This window comes from Athene cunicularia (genome assembly GCF_003259725.1).
Source record: "Athene cunicularia isolate RWA chromosome 2 unlocalized genomic scaffold, athCun1 chr2_part1, whole genome shotgun sequence".
Lineage (NCBI taxonomy): Eukaryota > Metazoa > Chordata > Aves > Strigiformes > Strigidae > Athene > Athene cunicularia.
The window spans coordinates 11,433,844-11,461,791 of record NW_020799095.1 but is presented as its reverse complement, the minus strand read 5'-3'; the positions used below and the strand labels follow the sequence as shown (position 1 = coordinate 11,461,791).

General features: G+C 38.1%; 1 protein-coding gene across 2 annotated transcripts in view; it reads left to right on the top strand.

The window, feature by feature from the left end:
• Nucleotides 1–9,032: 9,032 nt before the first annotated feature.
• RARB (retinoic acid receptor beta) overlaps nt 9,033–27,948 on the top strand; it is a 316,231-nt gene continuing 297,315 nt past the window's right edge. The window contains exon 1 of one of the 2 annotated variants that reach the window (XM_026842513.1): nt 9,033–9,115. The gene's annotated coding sequence lies outside the window, so the exon portion shown is untranslated. Of the gene's footprint in view, nt 9,130–27,948 lie in introns of both variants that reach the window. The other variant, XM_026842512.1, reaches the window with a different exon arrangement.

The window sequence follows — 27,948 nt, the reverse complement described above, 5'->3', positions numbered from 1 at the left end:
TTTTTTTTTTTTTTTTTTTTTTTTTTTTTTTTTTTTGCTTTCCGCCAAAATAGCCCCTCGTTTATGCAAGCGGCGGCAGACGGGCCGGCAGACGGCAGCTCGGCGGCGGCCGAGGGGGTTATCTCGCCCGGCTGGTGGCTGTCAGGGTCCCGAGCACAGTTTAGCGCTTCCTACGCGAGGACTTTATGTCCCCCAATCGCTCCCTGACAACGTCTCGAGTGCGCTTTTGTCTGCGAAGGAATAAAGCACCCGGGCGAAATTACAGCCGCTAATGGGGCTTGGCAGCGCTTGCTGTAAAAAGTGATTCAGAGTGTAGAAGCAGAATCCCGGCGGTGGTGCACTTGGCTGAATGAAATGCCTGTGCAGGGACAGCCCCGGTGTGCATTAGATTTCTTTTAGTCGGCTAGTTAGTTCATCTGCGTGCGTGTGGAATAGTTATTTACTTCAGTAAGTCGGTCAGTGGCCGGGAAGGCGTGCAGGGGCGGCTCTGCTGCTCCTTTCGGAAGTGAAACGCAGCCTGGCAGCTACCGCACCTTCTTGCCTGGCCGAAGGACATTGTTCGGGCTCGGTGGCAGTGAGCTCTGTGGCTGGAGCGGGGATTACTTGTGGGTGAGTGAGGCTGGCTGTGTGAGGGTCTACAGGATCCTTTCTGCTGTCTGCGAGCAGATGATACGTGTTTAACAAGTACAATGTGACGAACACGCAGCAGCGTGTGTGTGTTGCGGGCTCTGAGGCAGGGAGGTGATATGAACGCAGTTTATGCAATTCTGATACTTTCCAGTGGTACATTGTTTGTATGTAGAGTGACAGTTTGGTCGTTTGGATCTGTGGCAGGATTCTGCTGGTTTTGATATGTTGATATTTTGCCTTCGGCTGTGATTTGCTTAATAGCATTTTAGCAAGCTATGCATAACAAAACAGAAAGGGCTAAATCATTTGCAATAAATGCAGTCACACTTTCAAGAGAGACAGGAAATAATAGCATGAATTTTGAAAACAAAGTATGTAATGGAGCAACACAAAATGTTATTGCCCAGGGTCTATGCTGGATCCAAAGGATGTCCACCAGGACAGTATAGCAACATCCCAAAGAGAGGAAATTCACTGAGACTGGTCTTCAGCTCTTACTCTTCCAAGACCTGTCAAGAGAAAGTTTAGCAAGCATAGGTTAATTATATATGACATTGTGGTTAACTGAAGGAATTGAGTACCTAGTGCAAGAGCCTGTGCCTGTGGGAGAAGCTGATTTAAGGTAAAGTGGTGTTAAGTAAATTTAGACCAATTGTGGCATTGTGGTAGAAGTTGCTATGTGGACATCACTTGTTTGCAGTTCTGGTTATGCAGTTCTGGGAAGGGCTGTAAGCAAAACTGAAAAAAACATTGCTCTTAAAATAAGAGCATCAAGAGTTGGTGTGTGTTTTGTTTTTAACCAAGAAAGGTGGTTTTGATTTAAAATATTAATTAAAATTTTCTTTATGAACCAAGCCCTGGTTAAGAGCTTGGTGTGTCAGCATCTGTCTGTGTCTGACTTAAGGATCAGAGAAGGCTGATCCTCAGCTTTTTATGTGGGTGAACTTCCAGTGAAATACTTTTTTCTAGATGAAGGGTTGCAGGATTTGTCCTTGTATAGTAGTGTAAATAAGAGTGGTTACCAGTATATGATGTGCCTCAACCCGAATTGTCATTATTCTGTGACTAAGCATGCTTGAGACGAGTGCAAAGGCTGGCTCCAAAGCAGAAGGACCTAGCATCTTTTCTTTTTTTTTTTTTTCTTTTTGCAGAGCTGAGGAGCCTTGCAGTCCACTTGCATTTTCAGGCTATTGCACCCCAACAGCAGTATAGTAAAACATCCCTGTTACGCTTGAAAATCAAGTTCTCCCCAGGCAGAAGTGGTGACACCACCAAGGACTGCTTCACTATCTTACCTTTTGGCTTGCTGCTGAAGTAATTTTGTGTGTATCTGTAGTAAAAATGATTTATTATACTAGTTCACTTCAGGGGTGATGGGTCTCTAGTGTGGGCAAGGTGTAGAAGGCTCAGTATTTTCATATATCCATGTTTCTGTACAATTAAATGAGTTATTCTAGAAAATTCCCAATTATGAGGTGCACACAGGTGTGTACAGTAGGAGTTCGAGCCAGATGTGCCTGAAAGGGATCATCCATTTTCACACTTCTGTCTATATGGATATGGTGGGAGAGTAGTATGGGGTGGTATGTGGGGGGTATGAACAAAGTGGGGTAGTATGAACAAAGTCCCTGTTGACTTCTGTGGATTTACACATGTGTAAAATCAGAGTTATAAGCAGGTTCAACCAGATCTGTGTTAATAGCTGTATTTCTTGTGTGAAACATCAGTATTTTGAAGACAAAAATCTTATTTTTCACTACTTTGCACCCCAGGGTGTGATTCAGGGTGTTATCAGCAACGATTTAAATAGCTGCCACTTCTCAGTGGGATGCAGTACAAAGTCTGGACAGTATCATCCAACTATTGTGAGCAGTTACGGTGTGCTTTTTGTCACGGTGGAAATTTCTTCTAACCCTTCTCAGCTAACAGTTACTTTACGCATGAAGTTTTAATATGTTCTTTCTTATTTAGTAACCTGTTGTTTCGGTAGTATCTTGTAGCATTGAGCTCTTAAGTTTTCTGCATCGAATCTGTTGTCTTTCAATATTGTTGATTCCCTCCTTGTTTATATATTAGGAGGAGACACTAGTTATTGAAATTCACTAATACAGTTTAGCTGATCTTAATTATAATAATGGAGTCTATTAGAGTGTATATGTGCAAACTGTTGTTAAAGCTTAGGCAAGTCATTGGGGAAAAAAATTAATTCAGATTTTGCTTCTTTGTAGGTTGTGTTCTAATTAAATATTCAATATTATAGGAGACAATCTTTGAGTCCCAAGATACTGATGAAGTGTCAGTTGAATCATATTTCCCTCCTTCAAAGCAATGTGCAGTACTCCATTTGCTGCAATGCTGGGAAATCTTTAAGAGTTGAAGAGTCATTTAACTTTATTCTCTGTAATCTATAGTTTAGTTCATATTCAAAGTGGATATATTGGAAAACGCTGAACATGTAGAAAGTACAGACATAAAAAACCCAGAATTAGGCCCACTGGGAAAAAGCCAAACGAAATACAGGAAAGTGTAGGGAATTTGTAGAATAGACATTTACCTATAAAGAACACTTTTTTTTTTTTTTTTTTTTTCATGTTAGTGAAGGCAAAACCCCCCTTCATTTTATTAAATATTTATTTACTTTGTTGTAGTAATACTTTGGAGGTTTTGGATTTATTTTTACACCAGTCTAACTTTTCTGTACTGTTCACGTCTTTTTTATATCCTGATACAGGGAGCTTATTATTATCAGCTTTGATTACAGCCATATATTTTTTGTAGTACTTTATAACAAGTCTGTAGGGCAATAGACCTTACCATATCACACTTCTAATATGACTTTATTTTTCAGCAATTACGGCAAGTCTGCTGCTCAGAATTAATGTTATTTGGATATAATTAAAATATGCCAATATTAATGAAATGATGAAATGCACATGAGCTCATTTGGTTTCCCTTTTCGCTAGATTTTTTTGTGGGGGCTATTTTTGTTTTTAATATAGAGTGCAAGCTGTTGCTAATTAGCATGGTACTCTGGAGGTGGTCTCTGTGTAAGCTAAATGGAGAGGATAGGATGAGGGGGCGAAAAAACCCCCAAACCTGGAGAAGTAGAAGTGCCAGTCTTGGAGGTGTTAAAAGACTTTGCACATAGACTGGGTTTTGTCCTTCTTATTAGATGAGTGATGGCAAAATCTTTCCAAGTCATGTGTAAAACTTCAGACCTGAGTTGAATCTTGTGCTGATGTGTGTGTTCATGCTGGGTACAGGCAGAGGGACCTCTCTTGCGAGAGGCACTAATTTCTCTTTTACTTTTTGTGCAGTGCTACAGCTTGTCTCCCGTTTAGTAAGCTGGCATGGGGTGTTGATAGACGGCAGTGTGGGGCTGGGAGTACATGCATTTCCAGAATTGCAGCAGGTTCATTGAAGAGGTGCCATAAACACTACCACCATGTAACAGCTCTGGTGCATTTGCCATGGTTTTTCTCTCATGGATGTGGAATATTAGACACCTGTGTCTATTACTGTTATTAAATTACTGAAGGCTTATTTACTTTGGGTATGTCTGTGATATGCAGAATTCTAATTATGGTATATAAAAATGAATATGCATAACTATTTACATGTCTGTTTCTTAATGTTAAAACATATTTTGTGCTCTTGGGTAGGACTTCTGCAGCTGCTAAGGGGACAGGTTTTGAACTTGCACAGCATAATCTTAAGGTCCAGGGCTGCTGATTGTTTTTGGCATATTTGGTAGTCATACTTCTGGATGTTTTAGCTCTTATCTAGGCAGATATGAAAAAGCTGTTCCCTGCGGCAGCAATATGTAGACAAGCTTTAAATAAATGATAAATAGAATCTTTATTAAACCCATTCTTGCATATGGGAAGCATCCCACAAAGTTGTATAGAAAGCTGCCCTTCTTAAGTCTCTGAATGAAACTTGATTCACCCCTGTGAGGGCATGCTTTGCACTGACAGGCAAGGAAGATTGCTCTCAATAGCTCAGAACAGGTAACGCGTCTTCCCTTTCTCACATCTCCTTCCTGTTGTATCTGTTTTGACCCATGTCTGGATTCTCTGCAAGTGCTTTGGAATTGATGCTGCCAAGGGAATGACACGTACTGCTTATTTCATCAAAGTAATGTAATACCCTCTGACTTAAAATAACAATTAGAAATTCTTTTTTTTTTAAGAGAGGGTGTTTCAGCCCATGTTATTGGTACATGCAAATATTTTAGCATTAGATACTATTTGGAAATTTAATTTAGCCAAAATCTTAGAAGCAACTAATAAGAAAATCCTGGTCTTTAAAGTTTTCCATCTAGAGTTCAAAGAAAAGTCAAAGGAAGTTACAGATCATATGTCTTTTATTTTTTTCTGGGGTCAACTGCAGGAAGTTGTATAGTTCCATTCTAAACCACATTCAATTTTCTTTAAGTGTAGATATTTCTTTGTTTGATTGCTGTTCTGGAGTGATCTGTGTTTAAGTGATCTGGGATGCCACTCATGAAAGCAGTGCATTCTCCTGTCCAATCCTTTGTGCTGCTTCTCCATGGTCGTCCTCAGAAGAACTTGCTTTGAGATAAGAAAGTAAGGTAGCCAATGCTGCTCTGTATGTCAGGGGACCTGTATAGCAATGCTGTATGATCAAGGTGAAGTATGTGAAAGGCTTTGTTGCATTTTCATAAATAGCTTAGAGTTTTAGCTCAGAACAGCCACCTTGTTTCAGCCGTCAGTAGATGTTAATATTTTAGCTAAAATATTTCCCTTAAAAATTTTGTCAGAAAAAGAAACGGGGTACTTCTCAGGTTTACTGTACTGATTTTCAAGTTTACTGCTTAAGATATGGGGTATCGCCATACTTACTCATGCAAAGTATGGGTTGGATGCCATGGCTCTAAAGTCGAGCCTCACTTTTATTTTTAAGTTTTTCACCAGGAATATTAGCCACGTTAGCTTCTTGTATATATTATAGTATTGCCCAAGGGATATTTGATGTCCACCCACATCACTTGCTTTCTTCTAACCCCTTATTCTTAGGACAGAGGAATTGTAGGAGTGAAAGTATTGAGTTGCAATATTGAATAAGTCAGCAGTGTGCTCTTGCAGTGATGGAGACCAACAGTATGCAGAGCTGTGACCAGCAGATTGAGGGTGGTGATTGTTGCTCTTCACAAGGATGTTCCTGGAATGTTCCTGGCTGTTCCTGTGTCCAGTCTTTGGCCCCCAGAACAAGAAAAGTAGGGGCAAACTAGAGAGAGCCCAGAGAAGGGCTGCTTGGGTGGGTGGGGCTGAAGCACATGGCATACAAGGAGATGCCGAGGGTTCTGGGTTTGCCTGGCCTGGAGAATAGAAAATGAAGGTGAACTGTTGCCTTCCATTTCCTGATGGGCTGTTACGGAACAGAGGGATGCTCCTCTGGGGTGTACAGAGCAAGGACGAGATGTGGTCATCACACATTGAAATGGGGTAATTCTGACTGGGCATAAGGGGGAAAAAAAAAAAAAACAAACAAAACCAACCAATAAGCTCTGACCTAGAGTCTGTGGGGATTGTGGGATTTGCCCTTGGAGATTGAAAAACTTAAATGGACAACTTGATCTAACTTTGAAATCAGCACTGCTTTGACTGGGAATTAGAGGACATGGCCTCTAGAGGTTCTTTCCAGCCTAAATGACTCTGATTCTATAAGAAGATTTCCCAGAGAGAAAATAAGTATCATAAGAGTTATATTAAATAGTCTTTTTCATTATATTCTTAGAGGGGAAGAGCTATTTGTTTGTGGGATCAGAGGAGTCCTTTGTATAGTACTCATGGCCAACATAATTTAGAATAAAAATGATCTTGTAAAGAGCATGTGCAAAAGGAACAATTTTAAACTGTCTGGGCAAAGTGGTTTTGCAGCGTGCTGCTGCCATGACTTGCTGTCACGTGTTGAGAGTAGTGCTGACAGTCAAGTGGTAGTCTTTGCTGGACTTGACTGTGGTTAGTGCAGGTAAGTTCTTCACAATTCCAGCAAGGTATGTAATGCATACTAAATTTGAAATGGCTGTTACGGTTTAGTGTAATAAAAAAGTGCTGATTTTTTAAAATAGAGTAATTAATAAAGCTCTCTAAGATTGACTATTGACACGTCCTTTGGGCCTGATGTGATGAGAGTACTCTTTGCTGATGGAGTGGTTTGCTGTTGTTAGTTGTGGCATTATGTTTGCCCATTTGTTTTTTGTAATATACAGCTTGGATATAAGATGTGGTGTTTTTCTCAAAGAGTCTTTTCATATTTTTCATAACTAACTTTGTGCTAAGGCAGACAAAATATCAGCATTTCTTGTCTTGGGCATCTGTGTGAGGCTGTAATGACATCACCAGAAATCCCTGTAGATTTGGCCTTCAGTTTTTCCTTGAGTTAGTGATGACCAAATAATCTGTTATGTGGATTGTAATTCTGCCAGCATTATTCAGTCAAGCAGTATCTCACTGAAATAACATGAACTTTATATACTGATGCCTGTATGTTCAAATTGGGAAGTTTGGTAGTGGAGAATAAGTTTGTGCTGTCCTGTATGTCTGTGTGCATACATGCTTGCCTGTGGGAGAAGGAGAGAGGAATGTATCCACAGTACCCCACCTGCCCACCCCCTCAACCTAATTATGGTTTTGGGTTTTTTTGCAGATGATGTTAAATGCCTCTTACCAGTACTTGAGTTAAATGTGCTAGATGTGATTCAGGTTTAAAAGTTAAGACTCTTATTCAGCTTTCCAGAAAGACTGTTGGAGACAGAATATATATAAGCAGCATCAGTGTAAGTAGATACCATCAATCTAGGCTGCTGTATTTTCTCTGTGGGCCAGATTGAGTGTGGTCTTTCTGCAGAGGTACAATGGGCTTGTATAAAAGCTTGAATGATTGCTGTCAGCGCTTTGTAGGATGCATAGACTTCAGTGACTTTTCTTTCCAGGGGCTGCCTACCTGTACAGGTCATGGGATGAGAAGTGAGGAGACACGTTAAGGAGAGCAGGCTGTTGGGCAGGAGATATGTAATCTTGTACACCCAACAGGGAAGCTGCAGTTTTTGCTTTGGCCCTTACCTTCATTGAGTTATGCTTTTGTCTTTAATAGTGTTAACAGTATATATTTAAGGTTTTTTAGCACTGAGATACAAGCTTCTAAACTCTAAGGCTTCCAAAAGGATCTGAGAGTGACTTAGTAATCAGGAGATATTAGCAATTTTGAATGCTTTTTAGCTGCTCTGTGTGTTTAAATCATACTTGGGTTGTGTTTTCCAGCATTGTACATATATAAAAGGGAAAGATGATTTCTTTAATTTTTAAATGAAAGCTGAAATGCATGCTTTGTTATTGAGGAAGTTTAAGAAAAAGGCCAGCTATCACCAGATTCACATCAGAAATGTGGGAGCAGCTCTGCTGGTTCTAACAAGATTGTGATGCAGGAATAGCTTTGCTGATAGATCTGCTGTTTTATACAAAATCGGTCTGGGTTTTTTGGTTGGATTTTACAACCAATTTTAACAATGTTAAGTGTATATCTTTGATTTAGAGTATTCCCTGATTTGGGAAGCCAGTAGAGAAGTGTTTTTGAAGTAATATTAGGAGTACTAAGGGCTGGACAGGCAGAGCACTTTGTTAGTTTAACACTCATTGTTTTATAGTGCTGCTGATGTGAGAGAGAAATACGAATTGTCTTTTGTGGCTGCAGTTTCTGCACTCTGGTAGAGTCTGTCTGAGACCAGACAATTCTCTGTGGAAGATGAAAAAGGGCAGTACAGAGCAATTCCTTTTTTTTTTTTTCCTTTTCTCTCTTGGCTTCTTTCTTTCTTGTCCTGCTTTTCTTGTTGGGCAGGAGTGGTTTGACAGAAACCGTGTCTAGTTGGATCAAAAGGATTGGTAGAGGTCACGTTACTGAAATCATATTATCCTTTTTTAAAAAGAGGGTAGACTTTTCTTGTGTTGATGGTTCAGCTGGAAAGGTATTTCAGCTTTTTCTTTCCTTCCAAAGTTAAGTTGGGTATACTGGGGGAAGTTAATTGTGTGTGCTTAGTGTTAGTGTGAACACAGTTGACCAGCCCTGGAATTCCATTGGGTGCTCAAAGGAAATTTTTGGCATGGACACCAATTTCTTCCTTGTGCTGGAACTGAGGAAAAGGCCAGTGTTGCAACTGATAGGGGTATTCAGTGGGAAGAGGAAGAAACAAAGCATGTCACAAACCTGAGACATGTGCATTCTGTGACTTTAGTGAAGCAATGCTCTGATTTTGATTTCTTGTTTGTGGGTATTGGAGATGGCATTAAGGTCTTCTCTGATTTTGCTTGGAGTATCATTGTTCTGAGCAGTATGTTTGCTTTCAAAATTTCCCTCTAACTGCTCTTTCTCCTTTTTCTTCCAGGATGTCAAACTGGCTTAGGTCCATGAAGACTGCCCTGGTGTCAAGCTCCCTCTGACTTGCCTCCAGCTCTCAGGAGCAAAGGTACAGTTACGGGGGTAAGTTAAAATCCACTCACAGAATTCCCTGAAGGAAACAAAGATTTTAATTGGAGCCCTCTTCTTTGCATGGCAGTCTCTGGTACATTTGTTCCTTCAGAGTTGCTTGGTCCATGACAGCAGGCTATCAGTGATGGAGAAAGGGAAATCCAAAAGAGTGGAGTCACTTTGAAAATGTAGTGAAAAGTTAACGAATAGAGCACTTACAGGGAAAATACCGATACAGGCTATGTCAGGTAAGCATTTTAAAAGTGAAAAGTGCCCCTCTGTTGGTTTGTTCTCCTTTTAAGTGATCTCTTTGAAAATCTAATTGGAATCACAGTTGAACTACCGTGATAAAATATGTTTTTGGTAGATAAAGTTGAAATAATACACATTTAGCAATTGGGAGTGTTGCTGGAAATAGTAGGTGCACGTAGAAATGAACACAAATTCCCATTTCTTGTTTCATCCTAAGGGCAAAGTACCCTTGGTGCAGAGCCCAGGGGACCTATATAGTCATTAGCAGATGGAGGGGGACATTAATCTTCTACCCACAAATCTGCCCAACCATATAAAGCAGGGAGCATCTCTGTTGTGAGGATTGCTAGAGGTTGTATTAAACATGATTGTGTAGTTTATAATCACTGTGCCAGCCACTCTTGCTGTTCATTGCTATGTTTTCTTGGTACTCTGGATTTCACTTTTTCTCTCTGTGTATAATGGAATAGTGACAGTGTTTCTGCTCCTTGAGATGTTGGCAGAAGCTTCTTCCAACACTCTTAAAATCTCTCTCTTGCTGTAAGCACTAGAATATGTTAGGATATACATTAAGTACTTTTTTGTGCATAGGGAGAAATGTATGATTTTTCTGTGTCATTCAGTCTTTCTCATTTGGCAGTAAACTAGGAGACAGGCATGGTTAATGAGGTATCTCAGCAGTGCATTTTTATGGGAGCATAGTTTAAGGTTAGGAGTATGTCCAGTCTCCAAACTGCCTAGTGAGCATTCTGTATTTGGAAACAAATGCCAGCTGGCAGTGGTTAAGGAGTGCATGCTTATTCTGCTCATGATAGCCAAAACATGCTCCCTGCTGTGTGCTTTTGGCAGCTTTGCACTGGCAATATGTCTCAAATGCCAGTTGCATGTCCTCCTTTCTTCCTCATAAGTGTATCCTATAAGGCATAATTTAGCCTAAATAAAAATGTGCCTCTGTTAGACTTGGTAAGTTATGGAAAGAAAGAGGCTGCTTGTTTTAGTAACGTCAAAGTCTTTCTGAAACACCTGAAGTACGTTATTTCCACTGTGGAAATAAAAAGATGATTATCCTATACTGAGTAGGAAATTGGCCTTAAATTCCTGAAGATATGATGATATTTGTGACACCAGTTCTTAGGCATACTACACTGAAGAGTGTGTAATTTATGCTCAGTGAGGACTCTGGGTAGAATTTCAGTCCTAAAGCAGCTACATATTATGTTTATTTGAAGCTCTAACACTACATATCGGGTCAATGTATTAGTCACATTGATGGTCAAATTAATCATATTAATTTGTGGTCTGGACATATAATCATCACCTTTTATATTTCTTCCTGTTTGTTGAATTGTTTCAAGTCAATAAACATCTAAAATAAGTGTTACATTTTATTGAAAAGATGCCTTATGTGTAGGCAGCCTGACTTTTACAATGAAATGTTGCAAATGTGCTTAACTGAGTTATTTGAAGCAGTTTATGCAGTATGATACACTGGATACAAATTCTTAAGAATCTGAAGGCATGTAAATCCAAAATTTCTAAATTTCTAAATCTAAATTTCTTTGTAATTTTTATCTTTGGTAACAGTATAACAAGTTAAAGCGCACCTTTTTTTTTTTTTTTTTTTTTTTTTTTTTTTTTTTTAATAAAACACTGAAGCTTTTTCAGTTCAGTAACTGAAACAACTGCATTTAAGGCTAAATCGACCATAGGGTAAGTAACCTGTGCTTAGAACTTGACTTTAGAAATACTTAAGTATTTAAGCTCTGTATTGCTTTTTCTTTGAAACAATCTGACACCTCCTTTGTTTGCAGAAGATATTGATATTTGGCAAGATGGTAATTCTTAAGCCATCTCAATGCTTTTTCTTTTCTAAACAATGGAATTCTGTTGAGAATCTGATAAGTTATACAAGTTTAAAAATCAGTTTCTCTTCTCTAACCTGTGTTGATTAGGAAAAAGTTATCACCTTGCTAAAATCATAAAGTTGGGGTCACACAGCTACTAAAGAAGGGGAGGAACAGTGCCTGTTGGAAAATGCTAGGTTTTTGGTTACTGAGCTTCTGTGTATCTGTTGAAGCCAGCCTGCAGTAGCTGACTTAATGCTTCTGTTGCTCACTCTGCTTTCACAATAAGTAAGAACAGTCTGCATTTCCCAGGAAAGAGGTGAAAAGAGGGCCTTACTGTGACCCTTTCCTCAAACCCGTAAGCTTACCGCAGCAGCCTGATACCTGTATCAAATAACTTTCTCTCTGTCAAGAAGTACTCAGTTCAGTTGCTTTCAACAGCTGCTCTAAAATGGTGCGAATTTCCTAGTAAGTTCTCTGTCATATTGATCATCCAGCTTATATCCTGGATATCCAAGGGCATGGGCACCTATGTTCAAGTACCTGAATACTTTCATGGTTGTCTGTGCTATAGTGAAGTTAAGAATCAAATCTTGCTGTGATCTGTGTTGAAGGATCACTGCTGTGCATTGGTTAACTTATTCATGCTCTAAAAAAAAAACCCTTTAGTATGACGTGCAAAAAAGGTATTTTAGAAAGCAGGTTGCAAAATCAAACCCTCAGAACTTGTGAAACATCAGATTTATGTTATTTTCTTCTGTGTCTGTAACTGATGCAGGAATATCGAACTTGCAACTGTAATTTAATCATATTCTAACTATTGGGCACCTGAATTGGATAACTGTTACATTAAAAAAATCTCTGTGTAGCATGGTCATGTGATTTAATGAAGGGCATGGTAGCATTTGTGTATGAGCAAAACCAGCATTCAGAGAAGAAAGATCATACAAGTCGATGCTAAGTTACTATATACATATAGAAATAAACAGAATTGGTTCAACAGAATTGAAATTCCATGTCAGCTAAATATATTTGCATTTTATAAACTTAATGTGGATTCAGATCTGCAGTACAGTAAGCATGGGTAACATGATTGATTTCCATGAAGTTTCTGCCGTTTATGCTGGTGTTGAATTCTGCCTTTAGTCAAAAAAGTTTTCTAAAAGTTCTGCCAATGCAGTTTTGTCTCAGAACAGCTTCGAGTCTTGCCAGCAGTGTTATTTCTTTTGCGTTGTAGGAGCAGCTCTAGTTACATGCCAAAATATGGTCTTATTTTTAAACTGAAAAATAAATGAAGCCTATGTAGAAATGGAAACTTTGCTGAATGCCAGATCCTGACCACGTTACTCCCATTGGAACCACTAGGACCACTTTTGCAATCTGCTCTGCCTTTATAGAATTAAGAGGTATTTCACAATGTAGGAAATACTGGAAAAAATTAGTGCAAGAAAGGCAGGAAATCTGCCAATGTCCATGTCTTTTTTTGAAAAGTTATTATGACCTACTTGCTGAGATGTGTTTTATGCAGCTGTCGAATTTAACCAGACTTTGGTTATGGCCAGCCAGCCTCCATTTCAAAAGTGTCACTCTACAAAGGAGAGGTAGATTGACAAATTTGTGTAACTAAATGTTTTCAGCGTAATCATAATGTCATGATTTTGGCCTGTTTTCCTATGACAGTAAGACTGAAGAGCCTGGAGGCTCTGTCAGGCTCCTCCTCATTTTCCTCAAGTTTTATACTTTGTGCAATGTAAGCAAATTTTTTAAAGTTAGTTCCAGTAAGATAGTGGTTAAAACAGATGGAGGAGTTTGGGAAGGAGGAATACAGTGCTCAAGAAGAGATTGGTTTGCTCTAAGAGTATCTTCCTTGACACTAACCCTAGTAAAAAAGGCTCAGATGTTTTGCCTCCAGCAGTGTGCAAGCAGTCATATCTACTGAGGGCTTTGAGAAGTAGTTCTGGTGATTTGGGGCATTTGTTGACTTTCAGCTTGTGTGAAAAGGATGGAACAGGTATTTCATCTCATCATCTCACCATAAAAGAAAGGCAGAAATTTGTGTTACTAATCCGGAAGACTTTCTGAGTGTATTGCATGTGGAGTTTCAACTTGGTCTTGAGCTGAAGTCTTCAAAACAGTTACAGAGGTTAAGTATAATCAAGCTGAGCCCTGCAAGTATGATGAATGCTAACCATTACAACATTTTGAAAGCATATTCAGTCACATAGTACAGATTAGCAAGAAGTCTAATAAGACCTGAAATATTCACTAATTTTGATAGCTGAATGGTTGTTACTGATGGACTAGATGGCTGTGGTCCTTCTTGCCCATGGGCTAATGATAGCATATTGCTTAGCACAACTCTTTGTTGTGTTTGACAGTGAGTTGTTTGTAGACCAGTGCAGCTGGGTGGTGTTATACTGTTGACACTCAAGATTTTTATCACCACTTATCAATGATGATTCACTAAGAGCATTTATTAGCAGTGTATCTGCTAGGGAATGCATAGGGAAAACATGTTTGAGGCTGAAGTTGATAATTCATAGGATTACAACACAGATGCTGGTCTGGTAGACTGCCCTTCCAAATCTGTTCTTTCTTGGTACTGAACTTTGGATCAGGTAGTCTGCAGAACAAAAGCTCTTATATGAGGAACTGAATTCACTTTGGACAATGCATAATCCTTTTTAGGATTATGAGCATGGTGGATTTATGTTCTGAGTGGATAGCCCCTTAGCTCAGATGGCAGATTCTGTACATAGGCCTCCTGCTTTGTACGCTTACACTGATTTTGGGATGGATTTGTAGTATTACTTCTACTTGCAATTGCCTGATATTTGCTACTTTTTTCTCAATTTGTAAGATGGATCTTCACTTTGTACCTAAAGGGAATTAATAATTGTCTTCTGTAGGCTTTTTGGCAGGGCTCAGACAGCTCTAGGGGTCTTTGACTGTAGTAATCTCATTGGCAAAAGATGTAACTTGCCATAATTGGATTTCCTTTTTCTGAAGCCTAAAATAACCTGTATCTTTGAGTTTTAGAAAGAAGATGAAGATTAAGGGCTTTAAAAGGCAGTTGGTCACTAAGCTCCTGCTGGTTGGATTTGGTGCATAACTATTTGTATCTTTGCAAATCTGAATTTTTACTTGGTGTATATGGTGGGCGTTTAAGGAGGTGGCAAAGAAGCTACTTTCTACTACTTGGTTTTTTAATTATAAATACACTGACTTTGGTATGAGGAACATCACACAATAAGTCTTGGTGATGGTTAAGTTAATTTGCTTTTAGAAGTTCAATAATTCATCTAAGAAGTGTCAGCAGCTGGGTCTTGTTAATGGTAAGCCTTTCATTTCTGTTAAATCAATTGTGAATAATAGGATCCTTCAGAGAAAAATGATGAAGTAAGCATTGATTTCCAAATTGGGTGTCTGATATTGGAGCATTAATAAAATCTAGAGCAAGCAGGCAGCTAGGATCTCATACACTCTGATCACCTAAGTAGTAATCAGAGAAAATCAATGATTTTTGTGTATAGTGCTAGATCTGTTAACATTTCATCTGTCACCATTCATCATTGTGTCTATAATTTCATTTTTATAATTGTTTAGATTTTTGGGGGCTTAATAGTAAGCATTGAATCAAGCATTTACTGTCAGGCTTTTGTGAAACAGAAGTGGTGTTGCCATATTGTCTACTGTTTACTAGCTGTCTATCTTACTATTTTAGATCTTTCTGTGGTGATGGTCAAAGAAATGTTTATTCAGATGAGGTTAAATCTTCTTAGAGGAGTTCCAAGCAGACTTTCTGGAGTCCTCTGTTGTTATCTGTTTTTAAGATGTGAGAAGCTGTGTTGCTCACTTGTATGTAGTTACATTCAGTCTCATGGGGGTATTTCAGACATCTCCAGTAATGATGGTAAAACTGTCAAAGAGAAACAGTTGTATTAGAGAACACTTTCAGACCAGACAGGCTTGGCTTGGCTTCCTCTGCAACATCTTCCTTGGACTGTTCCCTTATTCTGAACCTTCTGGCTCTGTGCACTTTGTTCCAGGCTGTCTTGTGTTGTTGTGGAGGGCCATGACTGTCTGGATGTGTTAGAGGAGATCGATGCTGCAATGGTCAGATTCTGGCCTTTGGTGGCTTTGATACAGAGGACAAAGACTTGGTGACAGGAGCATCAGTGAGTGATCTGAGAGGGAGCGATTGATGGTAGAATATCCCACCAAGGCATGGAGGACAAAGGCTTTTTCAGATGGGATACCTGTATGCCTTGTACTTCCAGCCTCAGACAGTGAGGTTTTGGTAATGCAGCATGAAGGTTAGAGATTTGCGGTTGTGGAGTTTATTTTTTTATTTTTATTTTTAATTCTCTTTGAAGGCTGAATACAGTGGTTTTGTTTAGAACAGCCAGGCACTGGCTTTTTCTGTTCAATATTGTGCTTACCAGCGATCCCATTTTGTTTAAAGCTATATTGAATTTGTATGGAAACCCAATCAAATCTGCTTCCTGTTGAAGTCAATGGGAGTTTAGGCTAAAACTGGACCAGGATTTGGCCCATAAAGCATAGCAAGAAAATTTAACAGTTGTAATAAAACTCTTAAGGCAAATAAAATGTTCTAGCAGGTGTTCATAAATGTGCTTTATGCTCATAGACTCTGTTAAATGTTAATACTAAGGTCCTGCAGAAGCTGCACATAAGGACTGTGTGAAGGAAGCAAATGTCTGTTAAATGTGCTGTGCAATATTGTAGCAAAGGTGGGTGGCAGTGCAATGCCACGCTACCTATTAGACTGAAATATGAAAGCTATTAGAGATTCTGCTGAATTTTCATTTTGTGAGGGAGTAGTTTTCAAGAGAGAACATATCATATAAAAAACCCATGTGTTGTGCAAAACTAGAAGCATCTTTGTCAGTGTATGCAGTTTTCTTGGATGTATGCAGGGCTTATTAGGGACAACTGCTAACATAATGTATTAACAAATTTAAAATAAGACAATACTTGTGAGGAAAATAAGAGCTGAAAAGCAGTTTTATTTTTTTGTATATTTCATTTTACTTGAATTAGTTTTTTTTATGCCTTAGACGACCCCACAGGCAGAAATCCTAAAATGACCTTAAACACACTTAGAGGGGAATAGGTGTTGGCAGGGTTTTATATTTAGGTCTCTGTCTTATGCTAAGTCTTAATATTTTTTTTTTAATCCATCACTTCACCATCAAAACACAGTAAGGTCCATTTTAGATTTCCAGGAGCTTTCTGGCCTTCCTCTTTCTGGCTTCTAGAGGAAGCATTTGTTGGCTTTTTCAGCAGGTTTTGCAGCATGCCCTGAAAGCTGGTAGCTTGTACTGGCTTGGTTTCTTCTAGCAGTTAATTTCATTAGGATTCAGGTCAAACCCACGGGACAAAAAAATATCTGTGTGTACTGAAGTCAGTTCCTAAAATGACACCATGAATGCGACGGTCATTGTTAGAATGTGTTTTGTTGGTGTTTGATTAATTGACCGAGTTATCATCTCATCAATGCTCAGTCATTGTGTTGCAGGATAAAAGCAACTACGTATTACAAAGATACTCTCTTTCCCAGTTAACTTCTTAATTTTCTGCACTAAAAGAGAATGCATTAGCTTGGAAAGCACTAAGATGGCTGAGTGAAGGGAGGTCTTTCACACGACATTTAGATCTATCGAGTTACAAGCATCACAGCTGCCCTTGTAGTACATGATGCTGTCAGAATGCCCACATAATGTCAGAAAGACTCTTCCACTATTGCCTTGGTCTTGTCCTCAAGTGTTTGTTCTCTGCAATGGCAGTGCTGGTATTTTTATTTTATTTTTTTTTTTTAGCTGATGAGGGTGTCCCAGAAAAGTTGCTTCATTCTACTTTGTTGTAAGAAGGATTGAAGCATGCACTTACACAGTGAATTCTCATCACTTGCTTCCTGAACAGAATCGCAAGGCTACCAGGGTAGTGGGACCTCTTAGCTTTGTCCTCTGTAGTAGTGCTGCACTAGTGTTCTTATGAATTTTCAAAGCAAGACTGAGGATCATCATCAGGTAGCAGATTGGGAGCTCCTACATGTCGTAAGTAATCTTCTAATTCTTTGAGGACAAGGAAGCCTAGTAGAGAAGCAAGGCAGGGGAAGACTAGGAACTGTTGTTAATCAAGTGGAAAATATGTTGGTACTTCTCTTATAAGTTGTGGCACTTCTGGAATAGTGATACTCATGCAGAACTTTTAATCCCTGCAGTACATTACAAGTGCATTGTGTGAAAATTAAATGTTAATTGAGGCCATTATTTTATGAGTGGACTATTTATATAGTAAAGTTATTTGAAGTAATGGGCCATGAATGCATTTTGTTTATTAACTTCCTCAGTGCTCATTCTTCTATATCTTATTTTATCACAGAGCAGTAGTTTTGAAATGGAAAGCTCTCCAGTGACATTAAGACCTGCAACATACAAAACATGTTACTTATAAATAGTGTGTTTTGTTGATTTCAAGATACACAACAGCATACAGTCCAAGCCTTTGGAAGACTGAGCTTTTGAGTGACTTTCTACCTGAGGAAAAAATAAGAATATAGAAGAAAAAGATTGTTTTTTTTTCCCTTTGTTTAAACCTTGCTTGATTCGAGTACCTAAATGATCTTCTACATTCTAAAGACGAGAAACTAGAGTAAGGAAAATTATTTACTTTGTCTGGAATTATGAAGGGAAGTCTGGCAGACAAGAAAATTAAATTGAGAACCCCTAAATATCAGAAGGAATATCCTTCCTTTCTTTTCTAAAATGTCTATCAGAAATGGATAGTAAAGTTTAAATTTTGTAGGATTTCCATAGGACAACTGCTCTGTGGCCCTGAGGGTCCGAATACCCACAATTTGTATAAATTCATCACCCTTTGAAGTTGATAGTACTGTATCTGTTATTAAATCTGGAAGAAAGACAGTGTCAAGCCAGCATACTTGTAATAATATTTTGGATTTCCTTTTCTAATTGTTTAATGGAATTAATATGAACATTTTAGCTATAAAGTTGGACAGCTGCAGCAGGATGTGATTTAACTGGCTCTTCTTTCAACACATTCTGGCAAACTTTACAATATGCAATGTTATAAAATTCCCATTTATCTGTCATGTAGCTTCCCTGAACTTCCTTCATTTCCAGTTATTTATCCGTTGGGTTTTTTTAACAGGCTAAGTTCAAATTGCTCCTTGGTTCTTGGTTATGATAAAATGCAGTGCAAGGCAAAAATCCTGCATGTCGCCTTCACTCTCATCAAAGATGTTGAGACTTGTGTATGAGAGGTTGTCACCTGACAAACTGCAGCACTAAGTGATGTAGTGTGCAACTATATAAGTAACTGTTCATCTCATCATGTTTTCTTCTGTGTGCTGAGAGATGGTTTTTGCAGTTCAATTTCTTACTTGTTGTGTTCAAACTCCATTTCAAATAACTTTTGTCCAAGTAAGGAAAACAAGAGGAAGTTGCTTACAGATACATGTTTTCTAGTTGGAAACTATTCTGTGGGTTTTTTCTGGCCTATTATATGCTAGTGAAATGTTGTAAGCATTTATCGTTCTTTGGTGTGTTATGGTACGTTTAGGTTCTGGACTTCTGAGCATTGCCAAATGAACACAGCAGAAAGAGCCAGCTGTTTATAAGGGGAGAGCAGTGTATTTATATAGTGATTGTATGCTAATAATATAGAGAGAGTATATGACAGTTTAATGAGGTTTAAATACCATTGTGTTGACCTGGCAGTCTGTAGTGCTCACCGCAGCACGGCCACTACCTTGCATGCATTGTTTTGTGCAGTTCTGGAGGCAGCAGCTAGGAGAGCCGTCCGTCACCACTGCGAGCTCCTGGGAAAGTTGGTTGCTGTATGTGCCAGCATCACTGTGCCAAGCATTAAATTCTGTCTTTACAACTGGGACAGGTTTGTGCGCTCTCATCAGTGATGAAATGGAGTATTACCCATTTTCTTATAAGGTGCTGCTTTCTACCCTTTGATTGTGTGGTGTCCAGAGTTGCTTAGCAGGCCACCAGGTTCAGAGTCTGGAGACAGGTGGCTATAGCAAGCAAAGAACTGTGATAAATGATAACTTGAAAATCTTGAATGAAGTCAAGATTAAAGTAGTTTATTCTGGATGATTTTAACTAAAAGGCAGCTCATAATTTTAAAAGAGTACCTTATAAACTCATCTTCTAAATATCAAAGCTATCAAGCACAAAACCATGATATTACACCCGATACCAATTACTGTGGTTTCTTGATATGCTTGTGTTTTTTGGTTTTGCATTTATTAAATATTTAGAAGTTCAACTGTAGATATTTTTAATCAAAATCAGAATTTTCTCACAAAATGGGTGATTACATCATTTGCACATTTATATTGTAGGACATTTTAACGATATAAGCATTTTTTCATTTAGACAGCAACCATAATAAATTGAAATAAAATTCAGCCTTGATTGATGTTCTATGTGTCATGTACAGGGCAAGTCCCATCTATTAAATGTGGTTTGCCAAGGCAGCAATATTAGTAGCATTTGAATGTTTTTCTTATTAAGGAGAAAAATGGTCAGCAACATCAATACCGTCTGCTCCAAAGACCATGGTAAATGGAAACTGCCTGCAGCACATTTGAATTCCTCACTGTATTTGGGATGAAGGTACGATGCAGGCAGTGAGAATTTTTTTTTCCCTTTAAAATTAGGATAGACTATTACAGTTCTTAGGATGAAAGAGGGAGGCTGATTACAACATAATGGAGTGTACCATATTCATCTCTTTGAAATATGACCTCACTCGGCCTTTTCCATTTTACAATCGATTCTCTCATTCTCTTAATGAACCTGTGCGTTCATGAGTCTTCCTTGGAAGTATGCACATGAAGTATTGCGGTAGCAGAGAGTCATCGTCTGACAAGCAAGTGCAAGTGAAGTGTCTCCCTTGTAGTCCTGTTCAGTAACATTATGGACTGTTAATGCCTTGCATCAGGTTCCATACTGTTTTGTTAAAAATTATGCAACCATATTTTTCTCAGTTGTTCATAGTTTTTCTAAAATGGTAGCTTCATAAAACTGGTTTAACATGATCTGGCTTTATTTCTTTGCAGAACAGTGCATATGTGTAAGAGGTGAGCTATCAGAAAAATACTCTTAAATAGTCAGTGCTCCAGGTACTGAAATGGAATAAACTGTAATATTACATTAAAGGAAGAGAAGTAGTGCTCTGAGAAGAAGAAAAATGTATAAAGTTATGGAGACTATTAGTGGAAGTACCATTATTTGGAAATGTGATTTTTAAAGGATCAAATACCTAGTATGTATTTATTGGCTTCTTTTGGCTATCAATGTGATTAGACGTAATAAGAGAATACTGTAAATTATTATATTTTTATGTATACTGCGGGTCTGAAATTTTGGATGTATTTATTAATATAGAAGGTTTATATAACTATAAACTAATATGTATTGTATATAACCATAACTAATATAGAAACTATTTATAGATGGTTTAAATGCATTTATATGTGTATGTGTGTAGTTTTATTATCAACCCATAGCTGCTAACTGCCTGTTGACTTTTTCAACTTGCTACAAAGTCACCCACTGGCTGTTTCTCACAAATACAAAACAACCTGGATGGTACCCATGATCAGACTACAAGCATAGAGCTGGCTGTGTTCACCACTGGGAAATCAGGAGAGCAGCAAATGTGGGACAGACTCCCCCATACCCCAGCCTGGTTGTAGTTACAGAGCTGCCAAGAAGGCTGAGCCTTACTGGTTGCTACCCAGGAGAGTCAGCAAAATCTTACGGAGAAACGTTGACACTAAACCACAAGTAGAAGAAACCAAACAGAGAAAATTTGCAGGAGCCTGAAAACCTTTGTAATGACAGTTTCATTGAAATTCTAAGCATTTGATGTATCGCCACCAGGAATAATTTGATTAAAAAAAGACCATGAAATAAAGATTGAGCTTGGAGAGAAGCAACAGTCCTGTCTGTTATGTCAAAAAGATAATTCATCATGTCAGAAAGAAGCATTTTCCTTTCGATTAGGCCAAAGTCAGTGTCCTAAAATGTGAAAACTGCCTTTGAACATCAGACCTGTTCTAGTCATGAACTGTTGCTCAGCACTAGAGATAAGTAAAAGTAAGGTTAATTTTACAAAACATAAAAAAGGTGGTGTTGTTTTTTTTTTAGAAAAAAACCCTCCAGTTCTGGATCACATTAGGCCTATTTTTATTACTTTGGAAGAAAAAACACCTTTGTAGATGTAACACACGCTCTTCTTTTTAAATCATATCTTTCATTTTTGATGATTGTTTCCAAGCAATATGATCCAAGTTGTATTTGTTGCAGACACATTAGTGGTTGTTTTTTTCACTTTGTCCTTCTCTCTTAACCTGCTCTGTAGGACTCTGGATCTTGTTAGTTTTTAGCAGTTTCTGTAGCTTGAATTAGTGTAGCTGACTCCATGGAGGTGGAATATGCTTTTCCCCTTTTTTAATGGAAAACTTATTTGGAAATGCTATGTCTTTGTTTTGTTTTGTTGGTTTGTTTCATTAAAGGAACCTGTGGTATGCTGTCAGGATGTTTCATTGTGGTTGGGAGTTCATCTGTAATATTAGGGTTTAGCTGAAAACTGACAACTGGGGGATTTGGGAGTGTTTTGTTTTTTAAAAGTTAGAAAGAAAAATCATGCTAACATTGCTATTTTTGTTATCTGGGAAGTTGTGGCCAGGATGGTTGAAAATTGGATCAGTTTAATCCATCCATTTTGTTGCCAGTTCTTTTTTTCTATGGTTGATGTTGCTTGCACAGGAGTGAGACTTCTACCAAGCAAAGATCTTGGTCATACAGAGTGTGGTTTTACGTGGAGGTGTCCCAAGAAGCCTGACTTGCTCACTGTGTGTAAGAGAACCTGTGGTAGTACACTGACCATTGCCTGCTTCAGCATATATACTCTGCTTGTGGTATTTCCGTAATGTTTCAGTATCTTTGTTATCTTACCATTCATGTAGCATACATACTCTTCTGTTTTGATCAAGGGGTGTGCATCTCCCATGTACAAAGTGAGTGAAGCCCCATTCAGGAAGCATATGTTCAGTGTGGTGCTTAGGGGTGTGCTTCATGGTTAGCCCAAAGCCTCAGCTGATGCTGGTGGGATTGAATGCATGTTTAGTTGAGGCTTTCTATGAAGAGGAATGGGTTCATGCTGAAATGCCTTTGAGTAATGAAAATTGAAATGGTTTGTTCAATTGTACACTCTTCAGAGGACTTGAGGTTAATTTTTTAACCTGTGTTAGTTATGAAGAAAAGTGAACTGTTTGCTTGTCTCCATCTCATGAGAACCATATTACAATGTCCTCACAAAACAGGCTGTAAAGAATTGGTATCTCTGTCCTGAACAACTTCAGACCTGTGAAGTGGACAGCTTGCTGGGAGGGCAGCTGGAAAGGCTGATCCACATCCTGGTGAGCGATTTGTTATCTAGTGTTATTAAGCAGACTTACAGAGGCTTTTGGTTAAGGTTCATCTTTCAGAAGATTCATGCGTGCTTCAATAATTCACATTTTGTATTGAGTAGATAGGAGGAAAAAGGAACTATTGTTTTTCCTGCAGAAATATTAATGATGTTCAAGAGTCAAATGCATGAAGAATTCCTTATTCTCGATTATTTATTAATCCTATTTTTACTCACCAGCCAATTAAAAATACAGTTCTTCTAGTCTCCCGAAATGTTTAATTTGAGATTCAAAGGCTATCTTTGTTTTATTATTTGTTTTCTGATTTTTGAGCTCATAAGAATCATGTATTTTCAAATTTTTTACTTTGCAGTCACAGGGCTGAGAAACTTGCTTTATTTTTAAGTGAAGGATGTGATGGTTAAGTTGTAGCAGTACAACAAAAGCTGCAGACTATGAAATTGGCAGAGAGTTGGCAATTCACTAAATGAAGTCTGAAGAAACAATCTACAGTTGTGAGATGGTAGTCCAGTGAAGAAAGGAAGCTACATGCCTGCAGTCCATCTCACTTTTACATCCAGCATTTACTGTATTGATCCTCTCTAGAAAAGAAATAATGTTCCCTTCTTTTTCTAAAATATTCAACTCAGAATTGCTTCTTTTAAGCGTTTTATGATCTTATGGTGTACATCTTAAGTTATTGAACTGCTTTGCTTCCCAGTTTCAGTAATGCTTGTGGTTTGTTACCTACTCTGTTCTGATACTTTAAAGCTTTTGCTGATAATAAGTACTAGGAAGGTGAAATATATTGCCTCTTTGGATGTATTCAGATGCTATATTTATAGATACAGAGATCAATGCTATTTTTGCTGTAGAAAGCTGTTTCTTAAGATAGAAATGACCATCTGATACTGTGCTTCAGAAAAAAAGATTCTTATAGGAGTATTTCTGAGTCAGTGGTTCTGATGATTTTAGATGGAGACACAATAGCTGAAACAAACAAGGACAAACTGTTTTTCAATAAATGGAAGAAATTCCCCCCTCAAAGAGAGACAAAAACAAGCAGTGAGAATGGAGTCTAAATGTAGCACTTGCTGCTTTAAAATCGTGTGTGACCCATTGGAGCAATTTCTTACTGAAGGCTGACTGCAGCCTAGTATACCAAAGAACTTTCTAAAATCCCAGAAATGGAAGTGCTTTCTTTGTACATCTTAGGTACATTTGTGAGCTGACATTTAAATGGATACAGGTTTTGTGTGGGATGCATGTGAGTTCTTTAAAGTCTTGCTGTTTGCAAGCTTCTGAGGTTAGAAGAGTGCCTTTTGGGACAAATGCTTTTTCAACAATAGGAATGAATTTCACAGGTATATAGTATTTCAAGCTGATTGTTGTCCCATTCTTGGATTGCCCAACTAAGGACTGAGAGGAAAGAAAATATATCAGTCGGTGGTGGTAGCAGCAGCCGCCAGACAGACTTAGTGAAATATTGTGAGAATTTGATGCTTCATATCAAAGCATAACCTCTTACTTTCTTGGTTATATTGCTGCCTGTTGAAAGGGTATGTTGGATCACAAATGTCCCTGGCCCTTTCCTCCATTCAGAGAAGAATTCTTCTAGGAAGAGGAGGTAAAGAAAAGTACACAAGATGATAGACTATAATAGATCTGTCTTGTTACGTGTGTTTCTACAGCTGGGTCCAATGAAGAAGGTACAGGTGTAACTAAAGGATGATGAACAGGTACAACTAAAACTAAACCAGACTGATATTTTGTGTTAGAAGACATTAATGGGTATAACTTTTTTTCCTAGACTTTCAAAAAGTTCTCATCCCAAACTGCTACCCTATAAGAAACATTTAAGAATATTGAATGGAGAAGCATGAGACAGACTTACTAGAACTGTTCCTTCTTCAGGAGTTGTGGTGAAGCGTAACTCAGGATTATACTGTCTTCTAGGGTGCGTGTTGTGCTTAGAGCTGCTTGGATGCTTGGAAACTTGAATGTGCGAGAAGATTAATGAGAAGATATAGGAATGTGAGTAGTAGACTGAGTGTTATTAATGTTACTGTTCTATAGCAATCCCAAAAGATGAGTAAAGAAGTGGTAGAGTTTGTGCGTGATACAAAATGACTTGAAGGAAGTTTGAGGGACTTTAGGGGGTATCTAGCAAAGCTTGGGGAATAGGCACTGTGATGGCAGATGAAATTTTGCATCTGACAAATCCAAGTAAAATCTTCTGAATACATAATTTAACCTAGTTGCATGTTTCTGAATATTAAATTAACTACATTTACTGTAGGAGAAAAGGTATCAAGTTAGGCTTTTGTATGGCTCTTTAAAAAAAAAAAAAAAAAAAAAAAAAAAAAAAAAAAAAAAATTAAACAGGATAGCAGTAATTCCTTGTTAGTAGTTACTGCTGGTTTACATCATGATGCTTCATAATAGGAATTCTTCATTTAGTTCTGCATTACTCATAAGAAAATACAGTAAAAATAGCAAGGGACTGCAGGATGGGCAGAAGCAATTTGTGACATTGGAAAAAATTCCTTGTGATGAGGTACTGAAAGACATAGAACCAGTTTAGATTACAGGATGAGCAGTCAATGTGGGGTGTGTGTATAAATAAATCACATGCTTTAACAGGAACAAAGAACTACATTGAAAGGCAATAAATGGAAATAACCAATTGAAACAGGTTTAGTTTTTTATTCAGTACATAACTAACTTTGAGATCTTGTGGCCAACTAAATATCTCAGTCTAAATTCATAAATTCAAAAAGAAAAACTGACATTTACATGGTTGATTAGAACATACATGTTAACAGAAGTTAGCATAAACACCCCCTCCCACCCCAGTGTTTTAATGCATAGTTATAGGAAGAAAAACCCAGCAGTTTACTATGGGCAGGTTATTCTGTACTTGTGCATTACGATGTACCTTCCTTCTCTGTGGTACTAGTTGCTGTTAGGGCTGGAGGTTACTACATTAAACAGACCACTGATCTCCTAGTCTGACTGTCCATTTTGAGGTTTTTGGTTTTTTTTTCAAGATTCTTACATTTTTATGCATCTCCAGTGCAGCAGAAAGTGTGTAATTCTTCTGTGAATACTGAAGTCTCTAGCTTCTGGTAATTTAAAAATGAAGAAATGGCCAAAAAAAAAAAAGATTTTTTTTTTTTTGAGTGCTTATTCATAGAAGAGGAATTATTCTGAGTAAGTGTAGTCTCTGATAAGTATCTAGTAATTGAGAGTGTATTCATGGAAACACCCCCAGGAAAAGCAGATTTTGAGTCATACTGAATAGTATGTTCAATCAAGGATTCATTACACAGTTGTCAAAAGTGTGTTCCAGGATGGAGCATGTACTTGGATATATTCGCGTATTAGCTGACTATGGATTATTTTTTTTCCTTCCCATGAAAACTGACACTGATTTGGATGAGCCTTAAATCCTGGACTGTGATGTAGCTTGTGTATTCTGAAACAAAGTAAACGTGTGGAAGTTTATTCAAGTCCACTAGGTGTTATGAATATATATGTTTCTCCCAGGGCAATGAGCACAAGCAGCTACTGCCCATTCATAAATATCTCATTCTTTCTATATGTAATGGGACTCTAAAGACATTCCCGTTGTTGTGGCCAGGGCTGCATTTTCAGTGAAACTGCATATATTGTGTAGTGTATAGTTATATTTATGACATTTGCTTTTGTTAGGGTTTCTTCTGGGTAATCAGCATTTCAGCCACAACTCCCTTTATTTGGAAAATGTACAGAAGAATGTGGTTTTTTTCATGAGGAAAAAGCAGTGGAATCACAAACAAATGATTGCAGTAAAAGTCGTGTGGAAATTTGTGCAGGATGGAAGTGGACTTGTATGTGCTCCCTGAACATAATGTTCCCCAATATTCCTTCATAGCTTTTCACCAGGGTAGCAGTGTTGTAGTTGTGAGATCCTCCCAACACGCAAACATTTATACAAGGTGAAACTAATTGCTGCACAGCCAGCCTGCCTTAAACACATGTACCACTTTCATTCTGAAAATAAGCAGAAATTAGCTGGTCCCTAGTTCTTCTGCTTATTCAGTGCAAGGGCTGGGTTTTCAACTTGTGTATGAAATGCAAATCTGACTCCAGTTGTAAACTTCTGTTTCCTGTCCATGTGTTCCTGAATAAATACAGAATGTGACTTACTGGGGAGAGGATTTGACTGGACACAGACCCTGGTGCTGATCAGCTTTAGCATCGTGCTTTGTGAACTTCCATTCTTTAGATACACTGGCTGCCTTTAACTTCTCAACATGTCGGGTGATTTTTTTCTTCAGAATGTGACCATAGGTGGAGAGCTGTGGAAACTAAAGGATGCTATGGCAAGAGATTATGGTGAAAATTCTCCTGTGTGCATGCATAACTTTTTTTAGCATTAAGGGAAACTATGTGCTCACACTGAGGATAGAATAGAGCCTTTTGTTAATATCAAAGAGCCAATCAAGGAAGATTTTTTTATAGAGAAAGCCTCCTGCTGTTTCCAAAGAAGTTGCCTTTGCAAAGCACAATGATAAATAATCTTACTTCTTCGGTCATTGTATTACCAAGGGATATTGTTTTGTACCGTTGCATTCAGTGAGACTCGTGAAATTCAGCTCTGTTTGATAAGATGGGCCAGTAACGCAGCAAAAGACAATGTGCTCGGCTGGTTTTTTACAGGCTCAAGCATCAGATGCTCTAGCAGGGTAGTTTTCCAGCGTATGGTGCTCTGACCTGCATCTCCAGCTGCCAAGCAGGAAGAGTAGTGAGGGCTGAGCTTCACAGGGAGGTTACATACAGTGGGGAGGAGGGTGGTGGTGCATATTTGACAGATCTTCCTGGTAAGTACAATAATTCCTACCTCATCTTACTGTAGGTAAAGATTAAAATTTCTTTTGCTTACTGGGCATTTACTCAAAGTGCTGTAGCAGATCTGTGAGATAGTGTTTTGTCTTTGAATTGTAGTGTCTTTTTTTTTTTCCCCCAACAAAATTGTTAAAAAAAAAGCTCCGGATATTTAATGCTTTTTGAAAATACTGCTCTTTGTGAATAGACAGAAATTAATTAAAAATAACTTTTTTATTGGCATATATTTAAATTTTAAAGAAACTCAGGCATATTGCTGGGAATTTCTACTTCGACAACTTAATTTTTTCGTCAAAGATAAAAATAATGGGGGGATAGGCATTTTGTGAGGGTGCTTTTTCCCTTTTTTTTTTTTTTTTTTTT